The 25,097-nt window shown below is 44.5% G+C and overlaps 2 long non-coding RNA genes across 5 annotated transcripts in view; both read left to right on the top strand.

Annotated features, from left to right (window-relative positions):
* The first annotated feature begins 529 nt into the window (after window positions 1-529).
* On the top strand, window positions 530-6,900 carry LOC142072487 (uncharacterized). The gene is made up of 2 exons (XR_012668863.1): window positions 530-1,585; window positions 2,981-6,900. It is a non-coding gene; the product is annotated as an uncharacterized LOC142072487 (long non-coding RNA).
* A 12,465-nt stretch (window positions 6,901-19,365) lies between these two features.
* Window positions 19,366-25,097, top strand: part of LOC125639224 (uncharacterized) — an 81,295-nt gene continuing 75,563 nt past the window's right edge. For all 4 annotated transcript variants that reach the window (XR_012668866.1, XR_012668865.1, XR_012668867.1 and 1 more), the window contains exons 1-2: window positions 19,366-19,495; window positions 20,796-20,949. This is a non-coding gene — a long non-coding RNA (uncharacterized LOC125639224). The remainder of the gene's footprint in view (window positions 19,496-20,795; window positions 20,950-25,097) is intronic.

The following is a 25,097-nucleotide window of genomic DNA, read 5'->3' on the forward strand; positions in this document are numbered from 1 at the left end:
CCAATGGTGAAACTGCTCTAGATGCACTCACTGATGGCACACGCACAGCTGTGGTGCTCTAAACATGCCTAGTGGGGAATGCACTTGTGAATATTTGCACAAAGATCTGTACAGAGACCCACCTATGCCATACAAATGTCCATTCACAGACACAAACTGAAACACACACACATGCACAAACAACCCCTGAGCACCTTTGACAGGACAGAACTGCACATACCGGTCCACAAACACACCTATTGCCACGCTCACAGACATATCCACTGTACAGTTTTGCCTTATGTTTGCCTTAATGTTTTCTGTGTATTCACAGTATCTGAACTTCTCTTTTTCCTTTGTATAGAAAATACCTAAGGAAATCGGTGAATATTTTAGGAGTGTCACTTAATTACAAAAACAACAAGGAGTCCAGCGGCACCTTAAAGACTAACAGATTTATTTGAGCATAAGCTTTCGTGGGTAAAAACCTCACTTCTTCAGATGCATCTGAAGTTTTTACCCACGAAAGCTTATGCTCAAATAAATCTGTTAGTCTTTAAGGTGCCACCGGACTCCTTGTTGTTTTTGTGGATACACACTAACACGGCTATCCCCTGATACTTGACTTAATTACAAAGAAACTGTAACCTTTTCTAAGGATGCCTACTATGCATTAAAATATTTTCTGTATTGTTGTCTGCCCCATTCAAAGTAATATTTTGGTTGCTTTTTTGCTGGGCTTTGTGCACTGAACAGATGTTTTCATTGAGCAGTCTGCAATGACGCCTGGATCTTTTTCCTGAGTGGTTACAGCTCATTTAAAAACCATCAGTGTATTACCTAAGCAATCCCTTGATGTCATGATTAGAAGAACCCAGATGGCTATAGTTCTTAATTCTGTTGCCTGTCTGTGTCTTGTTATTTTTATTATGTTTAACATTTACTCACATAGTGGGCCAATTTTTCAAAGTGAGGTGGGTATATATATATATATATTTGCATGTGCCTAATTTCCACGCTCAAGTGCTTCTATCTGTGTGCAAAACTCAGGTCTTTGTACTTATCTGTCCATGTTCTTGTGCAAATACCTGACTTAAATTCGCACACCAGTTATCTGAGGATGAGGCACATGCAAATATATGCATGCATTTGCACAGACCTGACTTTGAGAACTCAGACCACTGACATAAGGGGGAACTGCACATCTTTTTACAAAAGAGCAGTTTGTTTCAAGTGCCCCATAAACCGTGCCAAACGGCATTCAGTACAATGTGATTCTAAGTTTCAAGCTAGATTTTTGCCATGAAAATCTTACACCCACAATTGTGTGGCTATATTGAAGTACCAGGAAAAAGCATGAATGCACTACAGGTGGAAAACTGTGGGCACAATTAATTGTAGACATAATACTCTGCCCACAAAACTGGATGACTGCTTTGAAAGCCAGGCCCATATATGCATATAATGATTCTTGTTTCTCATACCTACAAGGTCATAAAAACATAAGAACGGCCATACTGGGTCAGACCAAAGGTCCATCCAGCCCAGTATCCTGTCCGCCGACAGTGGCTAGTGCCAGGTGCCCCAGAGGGAGTGAACCTAACAGGTAAATGATCAAGTGATCTCTCTCCTGCCATCCATCTCCATCCTCTGACAAACAGAGGCTAGGGACACCATTCCTTACCCATCCTGGCTAATAGCCATTATTGGACTTAACCTCCATGAATTTATCTAGTTCTCTTTTAAACCCTGGTCAACCCCACCCAGATCACTGGCCACTCTTGGGAAGTAGTGTCCCAGTACTGGTAATGTTACAGCAATGACAAAACCCTGCTGGGACTGGGTAAATGTCATTTTAGTTCTCTCTGTTTCCATTGCATGGTTTTGAAAACTTTAAAAATATTGTGAGATACCCTTTGAGATATGAAATAATATAAATCATGTACAAAATCAAACAGCATACTAAAACTGGCCATATGTGTGACCTGGGAGCAACTGGCTCCAGCAAGGTTTTGTAGTTAATGAGCTGTCATCTGCAGAGGGACATGCCTGGGTATTATACTGCAGTGGCAGTAGTGATTTGGGCTTCATCCTGCTCCACTGAAGACAGTTGGAGCAGGATAAAGCTCCTTGTTAGGGATGGGCACCCTGAGACCTACGGAAGAAAACAAAGAGATACGGCTCCTTTAAGGGAGATAATACTATGAAACGGTGTGACTGTCTATGGATTGAACAGTTATCTTTAACAGTTTACCTTTAAAAGTTATGGGATGGCAGCAGCCATCTTAAATCTGTGTCTTGGAGGCCAGGCGCCATAAATGCTCTGCTGCTGGGGAAAAAGCCACAGGAAGATTGGACTGTGCAAACAGAAAAGCCAAAGAGAAACGAAAGTCTGTCCAGTTTCCTAGTGCTAGGAGGATGAAACAAGTCTGACTGAGCCATGCGTATTTCCAAAGATGCCACCACCATGTAGTAAAAGTCAGAAGTTCTTTGGAGAGAAAAGAAGCTTTCAAACATAGAGGAGGAGCTACACCCTGAGAGAGAAAGTTAAGATTGCCAGTAACTATGTGCAAGGAAATACAACTGAGGTGCAGCTGGACAGAATCTGAGAGCAAAGGGAGATTACTGGCCATGGCTGAGTGTTTATGGGACACCACTAACGTTACTAGGTCAGATCTTCACCTGGTGTCAATTCACCTGGCTCCACTGAAATGCTATGTAAGTGACATTCTAGAGCTGGACAAGAACAAGAGCAGATGTCTCCTGATTCTGCCTTGCAGACTGGAGGAGAAATGTGATTTTTTTGCAGCACTCCATAGAATATCACGGCCACAAAACTGATGTGTGTTGTCTTCACAAGTTACTAGTAAAGGCCAAGGCCACCGTGGGTACCCCAGTTCCTGAAAATAAGAGTCCGCCAAGTTCCTTTCAGAGGCTACTGAACTCATATGGACTGATAGCTCATCTGGCTGCATTAATTAATCTCTTCACTATCTTCTAGGTCAAACCCAAAGGAGTGTGGCCAGTCCTTTGAACTGAAGTCCATGGGAGTTATCGTCCATTGACACCAGCTGAGGATCTGGCCCATTGATCTTAGAAGAAAGAGCACAACAATAGCAGCTGTAACAGGATTTATGGGGCACATGGAACGGAACACTGAACGCTTTGTAGACACAAATGTCATATGTGGAGCAATGGATTATAACCCCTCCCCTGAGCATAATGGGACTAGACAGACCGGGAACCAAAACATATGAAAAGATTGTGCAAGTGTTGCAGCCACAGTATGTTCCAACACTGCTGGTGGTGATGGAGAGATTTCTGTTTTGTAATAGAAACCAAAACGAGTGGGAAATGCTTTCACAGTGCGTTTGATGCTGGCAGACACCCTTTGTGTCAAGCTGGTCTTCAGTCCTTGTGGTGAGGATACACAGAAGTGACTATTGTCTGAGCCAGATCTCACAGGCCAAAAGGCTGTGGAAATTGCAGCCCAGGGAATCCCTAGTGCTGAGTATTCATCCAAAAAGGTACACGATTCCAAGGGAAATGTCAGGTATTCTGGGATTTTACTGATGTGGCAAGACAGAACATCAAGAATAGTGTGCTCGTGTAAAGATCAGATGGGCGTGCAATATACTATCGAGGAACCAACTGATTGTCCCTGTATGCAGAATAAAGTGGCCACAGGAAAGGCCAATACTGGCAAAAAACCAAACAAACCAGCAATAAAGTGTGGCAAGAAGACACTGGACGATCCCTCTGGACAGGAAGAAAACAGAACAAGTCAGCAGAAATTACATTGCACATCTCTACTATAACATTAGCTAATTTTTACTAACCTATCGAAACACATCTTGAGTCACTGCCAAGGAGAAGTGAAATCAACAAGGAGTGGGAGCAGATAGAGGACAGACAGTTCTTTTAAAAGCAGCACTAGCTCATATCTATGCTGCAAGGGCTGAATGAGTTTCACTGCTGAAAGAGGACCAGTGTCATACACAGCAAACATATGATGAAAGGCATGTCTTGCATGCTAGAGTTATGATTAGCAGTGTTTGGCCCTTTAGATGCTAAGATGGTTCATTGGTTGAATTAGCAGAAAATGCAAGAATTTCAGATCCAGAACATGTGAATGAAGCATTCAGATCTCTTCCATTCTCAAGTCTTTTCTGTTGTTGGAATAAACAGATAATCCTGAATCAGCTTCCTTTTCCATATCACTAACTGATTGCGCTGGGACATCTGTTTCACATGCAGCATGATGCGATGAATTTTCTAGTTCCACTGTTCCAAAACCCATACTTATTTCAAGATGAATTAGAAGACCTCCTCATCATTTTAAGTTGTAACACAGAGTAGCAAGGCCCTTGCTTTATAGAATAATAATCCCTGGGCAAAGCCAGAACTGGAGGATAGTTTTTTAGTTAATAATAGTCATGTTAATTGAACATTCCTTTGGGGAAGGTGGGGAGACGTTGCATCATAGTATTCATTGTGACTACCCATCAAATCTGTGAATCATAGAATATCAGTGCTGGAAGGGAATATCAGGAGATCATCTAGTCCAACCCCCTGCTCAAAGCAGGACCAATCCCCAATTTTTTTTGCCCCAGGTCCGTAAATGGCCCCCTCAAGAACTGAGCTCACAACCCTGGGTTTAGCAGGTCAATGCTCAAACCACTGAGCTATTCCTCCCCGCAATGATTAGTCTCCCTTAAAATTACCCAGTGGCAGCAACCATCTTCAGTTTACATCACAGTAGAAAGGCAACACAATAGTCTGCCACCTACCTACAGACAGTTGGTATGATTTATCTTTATGAGAATCTCTTTGTTCCCAAGCTAACTGAACTCTCCCTGAGCCACACACCTTTGTCTGTTGACCATTTGGAAAGAGAGGTTTGCCATAGAACTGTGTGTACGCTTAGCAAATGAGAACTTACAGATACAATACCACAGGGAACAGTGTGAACCATAAATTCATCAAAGCCAGAGCCTCTATAACCTAGTGCTGCGCTAAACAATGTGGAAGAAATGTTGTTCAATCTGTGCCTTTGTGAGCTGTTATGTTCCCAGCTAGCCCACTCCTACAGTGTGCTCAGCGTGCTGACTCTCCAGGAGCTCTCTCCATTTTGGAACCGGCCACCTGTCTCCTGCCAGGCCCCAGAGAGGAACAAGACTGGCTGACAAATACCATATGTTATAGGCTGGCCAAAGGAAGCCTAACTGTATTTTGTTCAGCATGTCTGTTTAACTGGGTCACTGTAACAAGGCTGTTTTTACAGCTAGCACATCTGAATATGGTTGAACTTTTCTGTCTATATGTGCACTGTGGAGATCAGACACCCTTATTTTTTGCCCTAGAAATGTAATATTCTGCCCTCCCCAACGGCAGTGATGGAAGTGTGTGTGTGGGGGGGAGTGAATAGCAATTTTAACACCACTGAAGCACACCACCAACAAAAAGTGATGAGAAACCCCAAGGTTAAAACCATCCATTGCACAAAGTACTTTCAGTTCTTTGTGAATGTGATGAGACTGTTTATACTGATCAGAACAAAAAAAACCAAAAACATTTGATAGCGCGTTCAAACTGAGGGTGCCCAGAACTCTGGGTAATGAATATTTACACACAGATTATGTCTATCTAAAACGTCATCAAAACTAGAGTTGGGCTAAAGGCAGAAAGTAGCTAGATGTGGATCCTTGTTAACAACAGCACAAATCCAGAGTAACTCCATTTAGGTCAGTGTAGCAGAGATCAGAATCTGAGCTTACATCCAGGTCTGGCCTTTTCAAAGGTTCAGCACTTCTGTGTTCTTAGCAGCATGCCCCAGTGGGGAAAAACTTAGGGGACCGGCGTTCTATTCCCAGGCCTGCCATAGACCTGCTGAGTCTTTTTGAGAAAGTCATTTCACCTTCTTCTCCCTCTGTTTCCCCTGCTGCTATTTATCTGTCTTATCTCTTTAGAGTATAAACTGGTTGGGGCAGGGACTATATTCTAATATATGTGTGACACTCAGCCAGTGAGGGTTAAACACCAGCAGGCTAATTGACCCAAGATCAACCTTTAAAAACATATTCGAGAAATATTGACATTATAAGCAGGGCCATTTCTTGTAGATAGTTATCAAAGCCATGTAAGTGGACTAAATCCTTTGAAATGCAAACCTATATTGTCAGAGAAATTAGTAAATACTATTGTATTTGTCCGTGTTTACCTGTATCTGTAAGGCGTTGAGCAATGTGATCTAGTTAGCATGTAGATGCTATACTTCGGTTCCTGTCTGTAATATTTCATTGCTATATTCTATTGATTCAGAAATCAAAAGCGGATATTAGCAATTAGATGAAACTTGGGTGTAATGGTATCATTGTCTTTATTTCTCTTTGAAGTTTGTAGTAAACTACTTGTGAACCTTTGAATGGTAAATTGCTTTATGCTAATCAATGCAACTAATTACCTGTGTATACATAGGAAATAGGAATTGACTTCAAAGCAACCATGTATATTACCTATTCTTCATCCAAGGAATGCTGGCTGTGCTATTGGCTAGCAAGAGGCTACATAACCTGCCAGAGAGCTATAAAAGAACTTTGGGACCTGATCCTTTTTTCATCTCAGATCTGCTTAAGTTTGGTCAGGGGACGTTTAAGTCGCAAGACTGAGGTCTCCCGCTCCAGTCTGGATTAGCCTGCCATTTCTCATGGAAGAATTTAAACAGACACTGCACATGGACTGCCTATGCGATTATAATTTATGGGACTGATTCTGGAAGAACTTTCTACAAATCGGCAGCACACCATCTCTACTTACGAAACTAACCTAAGAACTTTACTCATATCTGTATATATAACGATCTTTAGTCACAATACTCTCTCTCTTTTCTTTTTAAATAAATCTTAGATTAGTTAATAAGAATTGGCTGTAAGCGTGTATTTGGGTAAGCTCTGGAACATTCATTGACTTGGTGGATAATGTGTCTGATTGTTGGGATTGGTCGAACTTCATATATGTTTTAAGTAAGCCTCATCATATTTGACTTGACTGTCTGGGTGGAAGCCCAGGGCTGGCTTGCTTTAAGGGAGCTCTGTTTTCAGCTCCTGGGTAACCAGTTAGGTATGATAGAAGCTGTTTTGTTGCTGGGTTGGTGAATCTAAGTATTGGAATAAACCACCAGTTTTGGGGGATTGTCTGCCCCATTCTTTGCAGTTTACCCTGATTGAGCAATCTCAGTGAGGCCCTTCCAGGCACCACAGTCACAGTATGTTTGTACAGACCCTAGCACAGTGAGGACCCCATCTAAGTGGGAACCTTTAGGCACTACCATAGTACATGTAGTAATAATAATAATAATGAATAACTTTGGTTCAGCCCATCAGACAGAGGGGCCAGCTGCAAAATTTAGATTGGGATCAAAACTTCCCCCCAAATTAACTCTGAGCATACATACTGCCTCCCAAGCATTCTGGGCGAACTTTGGCAGTGATGTAAACCATGATGTGTTGTACGTTTCATGTCGGTTAGAACAGCAGTTTAAATGGGAACTTGCACCAATTTGGGATTCAGCAGGTGAATTTGGCATTCAAAACCCATGTAACTTCACCACCATGAAAGCAGAAGAGGGGAGATGAAACAAGAAAAGCATCTACATGCAGAGTGTAAGATCAAGCTTATACCTTTACTCCCCTTCTCCCTTACTTACCTTACACCCTCCTGTTAGTTGCTTTACCCGCTGTGCCTCCTATTCTGCCCACTTGATGTTTAAAGTATTCATTTTTGCACACTCCCTGAACATCACATTAATGCAAGTTATACCACTCGACCACCTAGGCTACAGTTCTGAAAGTTTTACACTCTATACAGGCCACATTCTGCCCTCAGCTGTACTGTGTAGAACCACAACAAATCAATGGGGTTTCACGGGTTTAACTGAGGACCGAATTTGGCACTGTGCGTAACTCATACTACTGAATTTGGCCCACACTCACTCCTGTACATGCACTCACTGATACACTCATGTGTTCACATAGCCACACATTTGCACCCTCTCCTTCAGCTACTTGCTCTGTTACCCACACATGCGCATTCAGCTTTATATATCCATCCTTCCACCTACACCCCCAAACACATTCTCCTTAACATAAGCACATGCTCATACACAGACACTCACGCATATATACATCTTATCTGTCCATTGGAAGTTTTTCGGTATCTGCTATCATCCTGTATCCAAGTATTGTGCATTAGACAGGCACATGTGTCTAATCATATATACACATACCTTCTCTGACAAACACCCGCTCATGTACACACTGCTCCTTTACCTATACATAGATGGACACATATACACATATATACTCCTGCTGGCATCTACTTACTCATTTACTCATGTACATCCCACCCACTTTCCCTCTCTCTCACTTTCTTTCTGAGAGAACCAGTCATTCACACTACAGTTGGGACCATGCTGCAAAATTCAAGATCCAGGTTCAAATCTTCTCCCTCACATCCACCCATCCTATCAAATGTGGGGGAGTTTGAAGCCAGGGTTTTGGTACAGGCCCATCTGTCCCACGCATACGTATGTAAACTCATGCGCACACACACACATTAAAATTAATGAAGACCAGACACAAGTGTGTGCTCACTACATTTTGCAGTTGGTTCTGGCTTGTTGCCTTCTTGTCCTCCATACCTCAATACAGCTAATAACAACCAGAGGCTGCCTCCACAAACTGGGTAAAACCCACCTCAGCTGTGACGTCTCTGCATCCACAAAGGATTTCTTAGGGATTTGGAGTCTAACCATCATGCCCAGCTTTCAGCTGTGGAGTTCCAGGTTCTGGTTTCATCTCTCACCGGCATCGGAAGGGATGAACTCAACACAAGAACTCAGGCTCAATTAGCCAGCCTTGGATTTTTAAAAGAGAAGGGATGAATTTGATGTATTTTAGCGCTTTTAATCAGAAGTGACTGATAGCAATCGCTAAACCCATGGATGGTGCAGACAGGTGCTGTGAGATCTTCCTCACCACAGCTCTGCCACCTGCTAACTCCCTTGCTGTTCCAGTTTCTTCACACATCCCAGCTAATGCATCTTAGTCCTTAGTTGTATTAGCTCTGTGTATGCACCAGGATCGTGATCCATTGAACTGCTTCTATTCCAGTACTAATACAGCTTCCTTGCTGCATACACACACACACAGGTCTGCTCTGCTTGTGAAATTCCTTTTCCTAGCAGAGGAGTCCCCATCTCTGCTTGCCTCAGACTCTTGGTAGATTGTTCTGGGGGTTCCCCAGGCATCTTAACATACGTGTGGGTTGGGGGAGGAGGGAGCGCTTTAAGGGGGAGCAATTGAACTGGTTGAAGCTTATGGCAGGTTCATTGTATGTGGGAGGATGTTATAGGTTGCAAAATTGGTGTAGTTGATTTACACAGTGAGAGAGCCTTAAAAATAGGTTTTATTCTTTAAAAAAAAAAATCTTTCTAATCTGTCAGTTGTGGTGTGTAACAACACACAGGTTTCACGCGTTTCAGTCCCTTGTCCCAACTCGGTGGTTTGTGTCACACGTTGGCAGGTTGGGAGGGGTGTCCTCAAGTGAAAGGTGCCGTATCAGGGGGAGGTATTATCCTGTGTTAGGAGCGGCTGGGATGGTGACCTTGCAATGGGCTGAGGTCACTGTTCCTTGCCCTGTGACAACGATCTATACAAGGCCTTATACAAGCTGATCTGGTGTGTGTAATGGGCCATGCAGTTGTTTTAACTTCCTCCTCGGTCATCTCCTCCTTGAGCCTCAGGGCTCTACAAACTGGGCAGCTCTATGGCTGCTGTGGTGATGGGTGGGATTTATGCAAAAAACCCCAACCTTAATTTTCAACACAGAGCTCTCTCTCTCCTTCTCACCCCCCTGCCCCTTCAAACATACCTGTGGGTAGAGGTATTGGAACAGCCTATTTGACGGCTGTAACACTTTCCACTCTGATCCATTGACTTTTATTTCATATTTTCCTTGGATTAGCACCTCTGAGACTGGCTAAGCTGCCTGTTACTTGAATACTTTGAGCCAGTGTTTCACCCCTTTGGCTTTACCTGATTTCCTCTGTAGAGGGCAGCAAAGAGATGTGTCTGTAGATACAGTTGCTAGCATGAACTATGTTTCTCTCCTTTGTCAGGCCTTCTTACTCGTTAGCACTACACAAAAGAGTGTCGCCCAGTGGTATTTTGGAGCAGTGTTAGGCGCGATCGCTGTTCTCTAGTACTATACTAGAAAGAATTTTAGCCATTGTGACTGCAGAAGTAGGATAACAAGTCTGTTGTAGGTTTCAGAGTAACAGCCGTGTTAGTCTGTATTTGCAAAAAGAAAAGGAGTACTTGTGGCACCTTAGAGACTAACCAGTTAATTTGAGCATAAGCTTTCGTGAGCTACAGCTCACAAGATCAGTTTTTTTTCCTTATCTGCGAGGGGCTGAAAAAAGGGAGGTTTTAAAAGAACTCCAGAGCTGGCCTGAGGGCTAATCTCCTTCACACTTAACATAATTGCTGCCCAAACCCATTGTCATAACAGCAATTGAGAGGGATGGCTACTTGCCCAGCAGTTCATCATTACCAGCCTCCTGGTTTTGTCGTCTCAGTAGTGGGTAATCCAGAACGGAGAACGAATCTCCTTGGAATTCACTATTATTGCAATTCAGTTCCACTGTTTCTCTTCTGGATTGCCTGGGATGGAGCCCCTAACTAACCTTAGCTAATATAAATGGGATCTGGCACAAAATCATCAACAATACAGTTAAAATTTACAAAGAAAGGATGAATATTCCCAAGGGCCTGGATGGCAGAAGGAGACAGATAGGGCCTCAGTAAGGTGGAACTCCCCCAAACAAAATTTTAGGATCTGAAATGCAAAAACCTGTTATCATGTACTCAAGGCCTTGTTATCGAAACCATTCTGATTCTGTGCATTGCCCACTGCCTAGTGTGGACTTATAAAACTGTTCCTTCTTGAGGTTCCCCCAAAACAAAAAAATAGAGGGATCAATAAGAGGACTAACTACCCTACTGCAAACAGACTTAAATAGGAATGTGCTCCAAGGTCACAGCATAGGAAGATATATGGAAAAAGTAGCACCATTCCTGGTTGGTTTGTCCCCTCTCTTTTAGAGGGGGTGTAGCTTGGTCCACAGAGAAGCAAAGTCATACAACAACCTATTTTAAAAATCTACTGAGAAGATATAAACAGAGCAGGCAGCTGGGGAAGAGAGTTATCAACTGCTATTCATACTGTATGAATCAGCTCTCACAATTTTATCGCAAATCACATGATTTTATTTAAGACCCAGCTCCTCGATTCATGTGATTATGTGACAGGTTTCAGAGTAGCAGCCATGTTAGTCTGTATTCGCAAAAAGAAAAGGAGGACTTGTGGCACCTTAGAGACTAACCAATTTATTTGAGCATAAGCTTTCATGAGCTACAGCTCACTTCATCTGTGAGCTGTAGCTCACAAAAGCTTATGCTCAAATAAATTGGTTAGTCTCTAAGGTGCCACAAGTCCTCCTTTTCTTTTTGTGATTATGTGAGACTATTTATATATTTATTACTTTAAAATAAGTTTCTTACCCTCTTGATTGTGGAGAAAAGTTTGAAAATGGGAACCCTAAGGGGTCAAAATCCAGAGGGACAATAAAAAGAACCCTCCAAGTTTTTGTTCATAAACCTCATGATTTTTAAGCCAATCTCATGAATTTTAGGGTTTGACCCATGATTTTGGAATACTTAGGGTTTGCAGTCTTGGTGCTTTCCATCCTGAAAGATTGCAGAGTATTTTACCATGTGTGTGGTGGTGGTGGTGGGGGATGCTACCAGGCACTGTTCATACACATAGTAAGGTACAATACTTATTTCGTAGAGCTCATGATCTAAACAGTCACAACAAAGACTGGGGCAAAGGGTGTATTTTTATCCCCATGGTGTCTCAGTTTCCCATCTTTAGAGAGAGACTAAGTGACTTGCCCTGGGTCACATTGAAGTCTGTGGCAGAGCTGGGAATTGAAGCCAAGGTTAGCAAACTGATATATAAACTATGAAAGATTCACTTTGTGCTTCAATAACATGCAGCTGCCTCTGGGGTGGAAGTGGGTGAATGTTTAACAACCCACAGCAACACCTCATTTTGAGACAGGAAGGGAAGAAAAATACTGGGTGCAGCACAGAGGGTGAGAATGGCACATATGCACCCAGAAAAACATTCAACACAAAACCAAACACATATACTCTTTCTTCTTCTTGTTGTTTTGCTTTAGAAACAATATGGAAACAACCTTCTAATATCCCAGGGCTTTTGTTTATCCAGATTTTTATTGGGGGGAAAAAAAGGCAGAGGAGAAAAAGAAATGAGAGAAAAACAAGCCTCCCTTCCAACCAGAGAGTCATGCGTTTTGACTCAATCTAATTATACAAATGATATTTTTATAACCTCTGTGAAGCCTGCCCACTTTCTTTGTGTCTCTCTCCATTGTTTACTTTAGAGCAGTCGGGAAGCCAAGTCTAAGTGACTTCGAAGGAAAACACACTGGACCTTGGACTATGCTACATGCTCTTACTTTTTGGCTTGTAAACGGGACTGTTTCCTTGGTTTCATACCCCCCACACCTCCGTACCAGTTGTCATTCTAACACATTCTGCCCAGCCCTGGGCCATGCTGGCAGCTTCCCAGGAGCCCTTAATGTGCACAAAGTGGAGTAGAACACAACCCTTCAGGGCTAGATCCTCAGCTAGTGTAAACTGCCATCATTCCATCGAGGTTCTGCCCCTGTTTTCCATCCGAAGCTGTGGCCCTGCAGATCCCAGCAGGCGGTTCTGTTCTGTTCCAGCACAAGTGGTGTTCGTTACCCGCTGAGACTTGTGTTCTCTGCACAGAACACCTCTATATTAAGGAGGAGGACAGTCAAGGCACTCTGGCACTCTGCTCTCCCCATGTACAAGCTGCTTTGTGCCTTAAGACTGTTGTCCACCCTCAGAATGGGGATTAGGCTTTAAAAGACAAGTCCAAAGACAAGCCCAGTCCGTGGCACCATAAGTGTATTTGCAAGTCGGCAGCGAGGAAGATGGAATTTGAGAGGAATCTCTTGGCCCATAAAAATGAGACATTTCATGGCCTTAGTGGCAAAAGGGAGATCAATACTGTTCTGCTGTTAAGTATCCTAGGCATGAGAAATAGGGATTTTAAAAAGACATTCCTGATGCTTAATGATTTCCACATTGCCATTTTGATAGCAGGTCCATGTGGATTCTCACTGCAGGTATGGTGTGCATTTGGGAGTGGAGGAGCAGGGTCATGCTCTTTGACCTTGACTGTTGTCTAGTCTGTGGGGAAAACAGGTGACTTTTATCCTTTGCAAAAAGAAAAGGAGTACTTGTGGCACCTTAGAGACTAACCAATTTATTTGAGCATGAGCTTTCGTGAGCTACAGCTCACTTCATCGGATGCTGTAGCTCACGAAAGCTCATGCTCAAATAAATTGGTTAGTCTCTAAGGTGCCACAAGTACTCCTTTTCTTTTTGCGAATACAGACTAACACGGCTGTTACTCTGAAACCTTTTATCCTTTGGGATCCTTAGCTGGCAGCAGCTCTGTTTAGCCACAGGAGGGCAGTGTCACTCTACAGAAACACTGTTGGGGAATCATCCACCTGGCGGTGTAGGTGGGGCATCAGAGGGGAGACATTCATAAATATGGGTAACCAGCCCCACTCTCTTTGTGCCACCATTTGTTTGGCAGCACTGAGAGAGAGACGTAGGGATACAGGTGACCCCAGGGTCAGACAGGGGTGGAAGGAGAGGCTGACTGAATATTAACCCATCTGCCTGTTAAGGTCTTAGCTGCTCCTGATTCAAGAGAGGTGACCTCGTGATCTCAGCCCAGCTGCAGAAGGAGACGTCTTGCCCAGGGAAATTGCCATGGGAACAGAGAACCTGATTCATGTTTTCCATGTTGTATTTGTTACGACTCTATTTCTCTTGAGTTTAAGACCCTACTCCTCTGCATAAGGACATGGGCACTCTCACACTAGGACACAGCAATGGTCTTCTCTTCTGGTATAGAGCGCCCCTCCCCGTAACACACACACACTATAAGCTGCACCTCATACGTTAAAGGAAGGGGAAGCTGGTCAAGTTACCTTGCCAGTTACACAACCTTTGAGAGGAGAATTCTTTCTGAGCGCTTCCTGGCAATGAGCGTATGCTTCAGCACATGACCACCGCTCGCCCCGCTAGTTTTTATCCTAGCAAATGTAGATTATCAGCCTGGTTTTCCAGCCTAGTTGTCACCTGGCTGGCTTCCATTTTTGTTCCTGAAATTCCAACCATTGGAGATGGGCTTTCCAATCTACTGCCCTATGTTCTTCTTCGTTTAAAACCCCAGTCCTTTCTGAATCTTCTTACAATATTTCGCCTCAACAATATCTTAAAGCCGTGAGCTCCACAGTTTAACCTCTGGGGGCCGAGTCCTGAGGGCCATACTCACTGTTTACTCAGCCAAACTTCTGCTCCCTTTAGAGGAGCAGCGTGGTCAGTGGATAGGCACTGGAGTGGAACTCAAGACACCTGCATTCTATTCCCAACCCTGCTACTGACCTGCTGCGAGTCATGTCATCATTCTGTGCCTCGGTTTCCCCTCCTGCCCTTTGCCTATTTAGACTATAAGATCTTTGGGGCACAAACAAGCTCACTATGTGTATATACTGTGCCTAGCACAATGGGGCCCTGATTTTGCTTAGGCCCTCTAAACACTAGTGTAATATAAATAATAATTGGGAATTGCAGATGCTCTTTCCCTCTCAAGATTTGGCCATGTTGAAAGCTATACCTTTTCTAGTTTATTCCCTTGCAAATACAGCTGCGCATCTTACTCCCTGTCTTTGGACCGCTACTGCACGCTGAGAAAACTTCACTGAGTTGGCCCCAGCCCTGCAGAGATACTTCTTTCTGAAAGCCTCTAGCTCATGCAGTATTCTGCCGTGTGTAAATGGTTTAAATTGCTCCTTCAACTGTGCATTACAATGTATTACGCTGTGGTTGTCCCCTCTCTCCTTCCTCTTCCTCTTCGCAGAGGCAATCAGAATATCCACAGAGTAATGGTGAGTAAACATGACCCTGGCCTCCCCCTAGGAGGTTTTCAGACCAAGTGTAATGTGTCTGAACTCTTCCGTTAGCAACACTTGAACGCCTGGGTGTATATAGTGGGATGTGATTCATATGCCAGAGGTTGCAGTCAGTGGCCGATGGTCTCACTCCACGGCTGGTTGAGGAGAGAGTAAGCTGATGCTATTGTGAAATAACAATTTGGACAGGAAGTGATCACGGGATAACTGAAGGGTGTAGCAGCGACATGGGAGCAAAGGAAGGATGAATTCTGGCAGCCTTTCAGAGCAGGCTGAGAGGCAAAGGGAAATGGAGAGGAAAAGGTAAGCTAGGCTGAAAGGTGAGGCCAAGATTTCTAGACTTAGGAGCGAATTGAAGGTGTCCAGTTAAAGGAAGAGACAGCCCGGTCAGAGATGTGGAACACAGAGGACTCTTCTCCCCGTGGAAGTCCTTGAGGAATTCAGGAAAGGGAATCTGTAGTGTAGTCAGGAGGTGACTGATTCAAGACAGGAAGGGAGTGGGGAGGGGTGAAGGCATGCATCAAGGCAGAGAGAGGGCCAATTCAGGCCCAGTGTAAGTGGACGAAACTCCACTGCTTATAGCTAGAGCTTATACCACCAGAAACATCTGGGTCAGATCCTCAGCTGCTGTAAATCGGTGTAATGCCATTGACTTCAGTGGAGCCACACTGAATTACACCAGTGGAGAATCTGGCCCTCTGCTTGGCTTCCTGCTGCCTCCGTCCTGACCACTTGAGGGGGCCTGCAGCAGTCTCCAGTTGAACTTGCGGGGGGTGGGGCAGAGCTTTCCCTGGCAAATGAGAAAAACACTGTATCTTCATCCTGCTTCATCTTCCCAGGATTTCCGACTGAAAAGGCCCTGACTGATTCCATCTGGCAGGCCGACCATGCTTCAAAGACTGCAAATCCCGGGACTTTTTAACTTACAAACAAAAACATGCATAACAAAAAAATAAAAAAAAATATAAAAAAAAAAGATAGTTCTCCCTGGGGAGAGTAACTCCAGTCTATGAGAAATCAAAAACAAGGCTCAGCTCTTGCGTCCACTGACTCCAGTATGTTTTCTGTTCCTTTTAAAATTAAACCAATGCTACGGCCTCCTCTGCTTGACACCTACCATCTGTGTCAGCTCCGATTCCCCAGCCTCTCGGTGTGCGTACATGGGGAGAGGCTGAGAGGATTTGAGGACTTCAATAGCTCAGACATAGATGAGAGGTTTTTCGCAGGAGTGGGTGGGTGAGATTCTGTGGCCTGCATTGTGCAGGAGGTCAGACTAGATGATCATAATGGTCTCTTCTGACCTTAATATCTATGAATCTATCAATCTATGAAAGGGAAAAGCCGAAGAGGAAGGAGAGGACTGGCAATGACCTGCCATTGGTTACCACTTCTTCTGACACAAAGACGAACGTTCGAGGCCTGGCACACTGAAATTCTTGTACCGGGGTGGGCAAAATGAAGCATGACTCATGCATGAGCAGACCACTAGCGCCAAGAGTCACACTCAGCACCCCCCGAGTTTCTGCGGGCACTGCGAGCCACACCCAACTGTGCTCATCTAAGGAGCCATGCTCTCAGCTGACCCGGAATAGATTCTTAGACACTCAGTGCACCTACGGTGCGGATAGAGGTGGAATTCCCTTCTGCTCTTCCTCCATTTTGAGCCCTGGAGCAAGCTAGAGCAGGCTGTTCTACACTACGCCTGATTACCACTGGCCCATCTGGAGCCCTGCGCATTCAGACCACACCTCCAGCCTCTCCCTTTGCACTGAGAAGTCAGGCTAGCCCAGAGCTGGCTAGGCTGGCTTTTGCCCAGCTCTGGGTTTTCAGATGCATGGGGAATCCTCACTGAACCACCCTTCCATTCCCCATGCACTGTGAGAGTGGCACAAAGGGGCCAGGATCTTGCCCTCTATGTTGTAAAAGCCACTCGGCTAGATCTAGGATGTAAGATCCCAGTCTCTCCGGCAGGGTGCACGCTCACATGCAGGGCTTGAGTCACTCCTCATTCTGCCTGGACACTCTGTCCCCTTTTTACCGCCCCTCAGGATGGCATCTATGGCAGAATTTAGCCATTCCATATAGTGCCCAACAGCACCACTCAATACATATTAGTCATAGAATCACAAAAGATTAGGGTTGAAAGAGACCTCAGGAGGTCATCTAGTCCAACCCCCTGCTCTAAGCAGGACCAACCCCAACTAAATCATCCCAGCCAGGGCTTTGTCAAGTCAGGCCTTAAAAACCTCTAAGGATGGAGATTCCACCATCTCTCTTGGTAACCCATTCCAGTGCTTCACCACCCTCCTAGTGAAATAGTTTTTCCTAATATCCAATCTAGGCCTCCCACACTGCAATTTGAGACCATTGCTCCTTGTTCTGTCATCTGCCACCACTAAGAACAGCAGAGCTCCATCCTCTTTGTAATCCCCCTTCCAGTAGCTGAAGGCTGCTATCAAATTCCCCTTTAATAAGGACTATAGCTGTGGCAAATTTTCACATCTTTCAACCATTTGAGCTATCATCATTACTCCCATAACTGCATTGATCATTGGGGCACCATCACTGATGAGCAATCAACCAATTGTCTCCACCCCTGACGATTGTGTGTCAGTGCTGAGTCTCCGCGAAGTCCATTCCTGTCTACTCTTTTATGTTGTCAATCCATCTCTTCTTCCGTCTACCTCTTTTTCTCTTCCCCTGGAGGATGATCTTGGATAGGCCAGATGATCTTGTTACATGGCCATACCACTTCAGCTTGCACTTCATGGTCATCAGGAGTCTTCATATGACCCAGCGCATCAGGTGATGATGTTGTGGACCTTTTCATTAGTGACGTGGTCGAAATAGGAGATGCCCAGGATTTTACGGAAGCATCTCCTCTCTACTACCTGTATTTTCCGTTCAAGTTCTGCCGTAAGGGTCCATGTCCATGGAGATGACCAATGCGGGCCTGTGAAACAGGAGGTTGTGAACTGAAACTGGCTATCAACTGTGAGCTGTAGCTCACGAAAGCTTATGCTCAGATAAATTTGTTAATCTCTAAGGTGCCACAAGTACTCCTTTTCTTTTTGCGAATATAGACTAACACAGCTGCTACTCTGAAACCTGTAATTACAGTGAGTGCCACCAAACCCCAGGTAACTAACACTTTGCACTTCTCTTACCCTTCCACAAGGAGCTTAACCTTTCATCAACACAGCCGCACGACATCCTGGTGATGTAGGTATTCTTGTCATAGAAGGGTAAACTGAGGCACAGCGAGGTGAAGGATAGGGCTGTGACCTCCCCCCCTTACTCAGGTTGACTAGTACCTTCTGGCATGAGTAACCTCACTGAAGTCAATGGAACTGCTTGTGGAGTAAGGTACTACTTGCTGGGAGTAAGGATATCACAATCTGATCCTGAGTGACTTTCACAGAGCAAGTCAATGGCAAAGCCAGGACTGTAACTCAGGAGTCCTGACTCTCAATCCCCGGCTCTAACTGCTAGACTAGATTATCTTGCTCCGTAACACAAATGACTTCAATACCTATGTGAGCAACAGTGAGAACAATGAATACTAAGCCTTGAGCCACTTCTTTGCCATGCTCTTCCCATGCTGCACGTGATTCAAATTTCATGTCCCATGTACATGCCTCTCTGGCCCAGGCGCAACCTGTACCACCTCTCCCTGGTGTCTGAAGAATCACTGTGGAATACAGGATTCCAATTCCCCTTAAACAGACCTGACCCCAGATCCGTCACTGACGTCGCAGAGACATCACAGAGACGCCAAGTTGTCGAATGCTTTCAGCAGGGCACCCTGGGGGAATTGCCTCAATTGTTTTCCAGTAGGTAAAATCCCTTCTGTACGTCAGTGAGCAAACTATGCAGAAAAAATTTTGCCATGACTCAGAGCAGCTCTCCAACGCTGTGGGATGGGAAGCGGGGGATAGGAGGAGGGGTGTTGGTACATCCTATGTACCACTAAGCCACAGGCATGAGTTTTTGGAGCTGACATTGCCAGGAGCACAGTGGATCCTTTATGAGTGCTTTCTAAAGCGGGAGGGCTTGCAATAAAAAATAAAGTATCTGAGATATTATTGTCAACAGCCACATCTTCCAAGATGAGGTGAACAGTGCAGAGTACCTGGAGAACGTAGGCAGTACCTGCTAAACACCCAGCCGCGGTGCTGGGGGAAGACTGTTCACATAACCGGTTTATTCCTTTTAGCAGGATTCCTTACCGATGACTAAGTGATCATCCTGGGTCTGCCAAGCCTACGGGTTTTCCCCACAGACTACCAGCTTTTTGGCCCCTGCTACAGGGAAATCCCAAGAATCTACACATCAGATCCTCGGCCCCAGGTAAGTCCCTCTATGCTGCTGCAGTGAAGCAAAGGGCTTTTAAAGCTGGTTTCACACAGCAGCCCCGGCTCCCCCTATCATAAAGCAATTCTCAGCTTCTGCTTGAAGGTAGCTTTAAGTTCCCTGTAATAAAGAACTCCGTGACAGGTACAGGGAAAGTTACTCCATGCCACTGTGAAGTAGGGGTGGTGTGGTGCCAGAAGGGGGTGGGGCTAGACCACACTGGGTTCCAGCAGCCCTGGCTGGCCTAGCAGCTCCTAGGTGCTCAGCACATTCTGAAAATCAGGGCCTTCTAAAGGTACCCCAAAATTATTAGTCACTTGGGATAATGTTGGCTATACAGCTATAAAAATGCTTCCTACATTTTGATAGCCTCTTTCATCCCAGGTACTTCATAGACTGCATATATATTTTAACCATCTACTTTTTTTTATCCAGTGATTGCTCACAACTGAAATGCATCCATCTCTGGGGTAGAATATGGCAGTCGTTCCTCATGTGCATGTCACAAAGTGGAGTGTGGGAGGTGAAGAATCGCTGCAGATACAGGAGGAATTTGAAGTAGATCAAAATATCCCATATTGCTCTCCAGGGCCTGATTCTCTCCCGCCTTGCCCCTAGGGCTGTGATTCACACCTGAAACTCCACCAGATCAGAATGGCAACATATTATACTCAATTTGCATAAATGATGATACAGGGTTTGTCTACCCTGGGAGCTGGAGGTGTAATTTCCAGCTGGAGCAGACATACCCAGGCTAGCTCTGATGGAGCTAGCATGTTAAAAATAGTGCAGCTGGGTTCGCATAAACACCAGGAAGGGCTAGGCACCCAACATACCTACCTATCCATACATACTCAGATGGGCCCCTCAGCTACCCTCTATTTTTAGTGCAGTAGCTCGATCAGTGTTTGCATAGTAGGTATGTCTCCTTGATCTGGGGGTGATGCCCCCACCTCAAAGGATAGACTCACCCATAGTGTAAGGCAGCGGATAATCCAGGCCTCTGATCTTATGGGCCTGTTTCACCTCTCACTTGCACGTCTCTAAATCAGGAGCAGCTCCATTGCCCAGAAGAAGTAGACACACTTACAGAAGGCCAGGGCTTAATTTGACAGAGCCCATTAAAGATGGTTGTAGGGGTGGCATTTTCATCACTGGGGGCTGAATTAGATTTCACACATATATATGTCCTGCAGTAACCTAGCATGCCTAGGAAATGGGATTCCTCCCCCCCCCCAATGCAAACCATAAGTGTCATGTACCCTCTTGCTAGCATTATTGTTGTTTGTTTGAATAGATGTCTTGCCGAGTCACTTGCCCTGACCTTTAGCCATGGAGGAGCTAAAATCGAACAAAATACTGTAGTAAAGTGATATCAAGTGGGAAATGCAAGACAGCCAAGGAATCCACAGTTAAGGCTGAAACTCTCATCTTACTCCTAACACATCAGGGTAAGTTAAGGACAGGGATGCAACAGTAATACTGACTTTCTTTGATTTTTGTGGTTTAAGACAGGCCTTCAATGTTACTTGAACATATTTGGAACGGATTTAATTTCCTTTGATTTATTGTCTTTTATTTTTACCCAGTAATAAACGAAGCTCCTTTTTCTCTCCATGTCCTAAGGCACACATACCCTCTGCATCTCTGCAGGGCACAAAGGAAGAAGTGGCTGGGAGCCGTTTTAAATACTTGAAAAATATATTAGTATTGATCTGACAACCTGTCTCAAAATTTCATGTGGATTGGGTCAGAAACTGGAGCCTGCAGAATGTTAACATCAGGGAGGTGTGAATCCTGCAGAGTAGAAAGATTAGTTGAAAACCATTTCAGTTCGGAAAGTAGTTTTCCATGAATATTTTCCCCTTATAATTTAGACCAAATTCATTAGTGCCCCTCCACAAGGGTCAGTCATTTAAAAAACAAACAAACAAAAACTAGCATATTTTCCAAACGGAAAAGAAGATGGAGCTATTTACTAGGAATGGAAAAGCTGCTCTAAATCCACATTGACATAGTGGGTGCCCTGTATATTACAGATGGAACTGGTAGCACCGCTTACAGTTCATGTTGCCTGACACTTCCCATTATAAGCGTAGAACTTTGCCAAACTTTAACCATTTGTGCTGAAATTTTCCATGCTGGGTGTCTGCCTCATTTTGAATTTTTTGGGGAAGATTCCTCAAAAAAAAATGGCTCAGCCATAGCCAAGACCAAGATTAGGGAAAAATGCATTGTTTTATCCATGTTAAAAATTCTTGTAGCCCCTTCATTGAGAAGCTCTAGCACCTCCAGGTTTTGAAGCAGAGGCTTGACATTTGGTTGGAGTGTGTGTGTGGGGGGGTGTCACTCTGATATCAGGAATGAGCCTTTTGCTGTTCCTGTGAAAAACTACGCACATCTGGCCAAGTTATAAGTATTCAAAAATCTGTTTGTATATACTTAGTAAAGACTTGTTAGAGGTTGGCAGGTAGATTCTCCAAAAAAGTCCACCTGCACTCCCCATGCTCCATCCCCTCAGAACTCCTTGGTGCTGACTGCACTGAGCATATTTGTGATGGGGCTGGCTCCCTATACTGGCCCAGAGGGGGTTGAATTAGGCCAGGTGGGCCCACTCAGCCAATGAAGCAGATAACAGGGGAGAGATTTAGGTTAGGAGGGGGCTGGTAATTGCAAGCAAGCTCACCTGTGAGGAAACAGGCAGGGCTTATGTGAAGCAGAGACTAGCAACTGAAAGAGGGCTGCAAGGTGAAGAGTGACAGTCGCTTTCCCTGAGGGAAGAAGGGATAGGAATCCCTCAGGCCCCAGTGGACTCCAGGAGAGAGGGGTCTGACTAGAATGGGTGAAAGTAAGTTAGGAAGAAGTCCAAGGGTGAGAGCAGTAAGGTTAGAGAAGCTGCACACCTTGACTGCTTGGAAAAGGGCCCTGGACTGGAACCTGAGTTCCAGAGTGGTACGGCTTGGGACAGTGAACTAGAAGACTGCCTGGGGGTCACTGCAGGAATGGCAGGGTCAGGGTGGTGGGTGTGATGACTGATGCCACTTGAGCAGAAAGGCTTTGAATGACTCAACCTTGAAAGGGGAAACCACTTAGTGATTTGGCGTGAGGGCTGTATCGCAAAAGAGGATGCTACAGCTCCTGGAGTGAGAGAGAGTGATGAAGTGCAACTGCAGGAAGGGGCATCTGCCTGGCAGTGCTAATCACCAGAAGGGGGCGCTGTTGAGTAGAGCACCCTGTCACAATGCTCCATCCTGGAGCTGTCGGGGTTTAGCAGTACTTTCCCTGCAACGGGTACTCACAGCAGCTGTAGGACAGAAACTGTGACTGGAGAGACTGTCTGTCTCTCCTGTATTCTGATTGCCCAGGAACCCTACTGGACATGGAGGGGAGACAGCCAGACTCAAATGCAGAAGACAAGAGCTGGACCTGGTGGGGGATGCAGCAGAGGGGAAGACTAGAGTGGGGATTGGAGAGCCTGGAGGAAGCTGAGGAAGACTGGGAGCCAGTGCGGGAGGCAAAAGACAGGAAGAGGAGCTGGGCTGATGGGACTGGAAAATGAAGGGGAGGGAATTGGAGATGACTGGGACTGGCAGGGTAAAGAGCCTGGGCAGCATTAGAGTGGGATGAGGAGCCTGGGGAGAGAGACTAGAACTTGGATGGGAAGCCCGGAGTTGGCAACTGTCTTTCCCAGTCTCATGCTAAGTGGGTTAAAATATCAAGCAAAATGTGTACACTTGCCAGTAGTTAACATAAAGATATGTAATAAAATAGGTTTGGGGAGGAAGCGGGAATAATCTGAACTGCACAGATAGATGATAGGCTATTCATCATATATCTCTACTGGGACCCATCTTCTCCATCCTGCCAATCAGTCAATTTGTCTGAAAGATAATCTACCATATACTCAGCTAGTATAAATCAGTTTAGCACCACTGAAATCAATGGAGTATCATCAGTTTACATCAGCTCAGGATCTGGCCTATGGTCTTCTAGTTCATCCACAAGTTATTCATCTCAATAATGATCACTAAGGCCCAAGGTTCAGCTTAACTTTAAACATGTGCTTAAGTGCTTTGATGAACCGGGGGCGGGGGGCCTTAGATAGCAGGAAAACCAGTTGCTTCCATGGCAGGAGTTTCTGCATGGGACTTCTATGGCCTCTTTCTGGAGGAGGGCTGACTTGATGATCCTAGTGGTCCTTCTGGACTCAATATCTATGACTCGATCTTTCTTTCACTTCTCCCTGTATTGCATTTCAAACCCAGGCCTATTTCACATGTACTTCTTGGACAACATCCCCCTTCTATGCTCTTTCTGTTCCATGACCCTTCTGGCAGATCTTCTGTCCTCATTACTCACACTGACACATTTTGTAACATACAGAGCTAACCTTCAAAATCCAGCTTTTGAATTTTCCTGAAATCTGTAAAAGAAAATACACCCCCCACCCACATTTAAAAAAAAATACTTGTTTCAGGTCCCAGTGGGTGAAAACCCCAGGATGGGAAAGTGAAGATAAACATAGCAGAGCTTTTCAGAATTTTTTATTTGAAGTTCCAGCTCGTGCTGCTCTCTAGTTTTGCCATCGTAAAAGAAAATCTAAAGCCCCTACATTGCAATAGCAAGGCAGCCAGTGTATGTATACTTTAAACCCCAAGAGGGCTGAAAATTCCGACTCCGAGTTCCCAGTGTCAGAAGTGTAGTACAATAAACCATTGTGTTTTGTTTAAAATATGGCAGCTCAACTTGTCTTGTGTTTCGACAGAGGGTTTTGCAATGGTGGTGAAGAGAGACAGGTGAAAGGTTTAGTTGTTTCCTGAACCCTCTCCCATTTCCCTCTGACACTTCTGGAGTCAAATCCATTCACTTCTAAATGTTGCAATGTTTGTGTTTCGATTAAAACCTCATCAGTTTTAAAAATCCTCTCCAATCCATTCAGGCAAGTGTTTTTTAAAAGGAGGTTTAGACCATATGGTTTGACATCCAATATATGGATGATGGAACTGCACAGGAGAGTGCAAGGAGAAAATCAGGTATTGTCTGGCAGCTCTAAAATGGATTATGACTTCTTTTGGATTACGGCTTTTAAAGGAACAGTGTTAAATACCTTTTTGCAGGGACATTGTCAGCTAATGGAATAAACAGAATTTTGACAAACCAATAGTCTGACTTGGCTCTGCTGTTCTCTACGGAGTTTCATTATGGGTTTATTTAAATATTTGGATGACGTCTGGATAGTGGGAAAAAATGTTTATGAATCTAGAAAGTACCACAAACATTCACACAAGTTTGTTTTGTCCAAAAAAGTGAACTAAAAGTGACTTCTTGGCTATTCATCATTATTTACTGTCTTGTTTTAAAGCTTTCAGTCATCCAGTCAAAGAGCAGAAACAGTATCATGTGACAAATCACACATGACAAATAGCAAACAGTCGAAGTGAACAGCTTGCAAACGATTTGTCCAGACATTTCAGTAAAGTCCTTTGAATATGGAGACAGCCTTTAAGGGAATTAGGCACCAAAATGCCATGGAATTTCTAACTTCCCTGACTCCCACAGATGCCTTTGAAAATCCTCATCAGAAATTACAGATCCATCT

This window comes from Caretta caretta, chromosome 6 (genome assembly GCF_965140235.1).
Source record: "Caretta caretta isolate rCarCar2 chromosome 6, rCarCar1.hap1, whole genome shotgun sequence".
Classification (NCBI taxonomy): Eukaryota; Metazoa; Chordata; order Testudines; family Cheloniidae; genus Caretta; species Caretta caretta.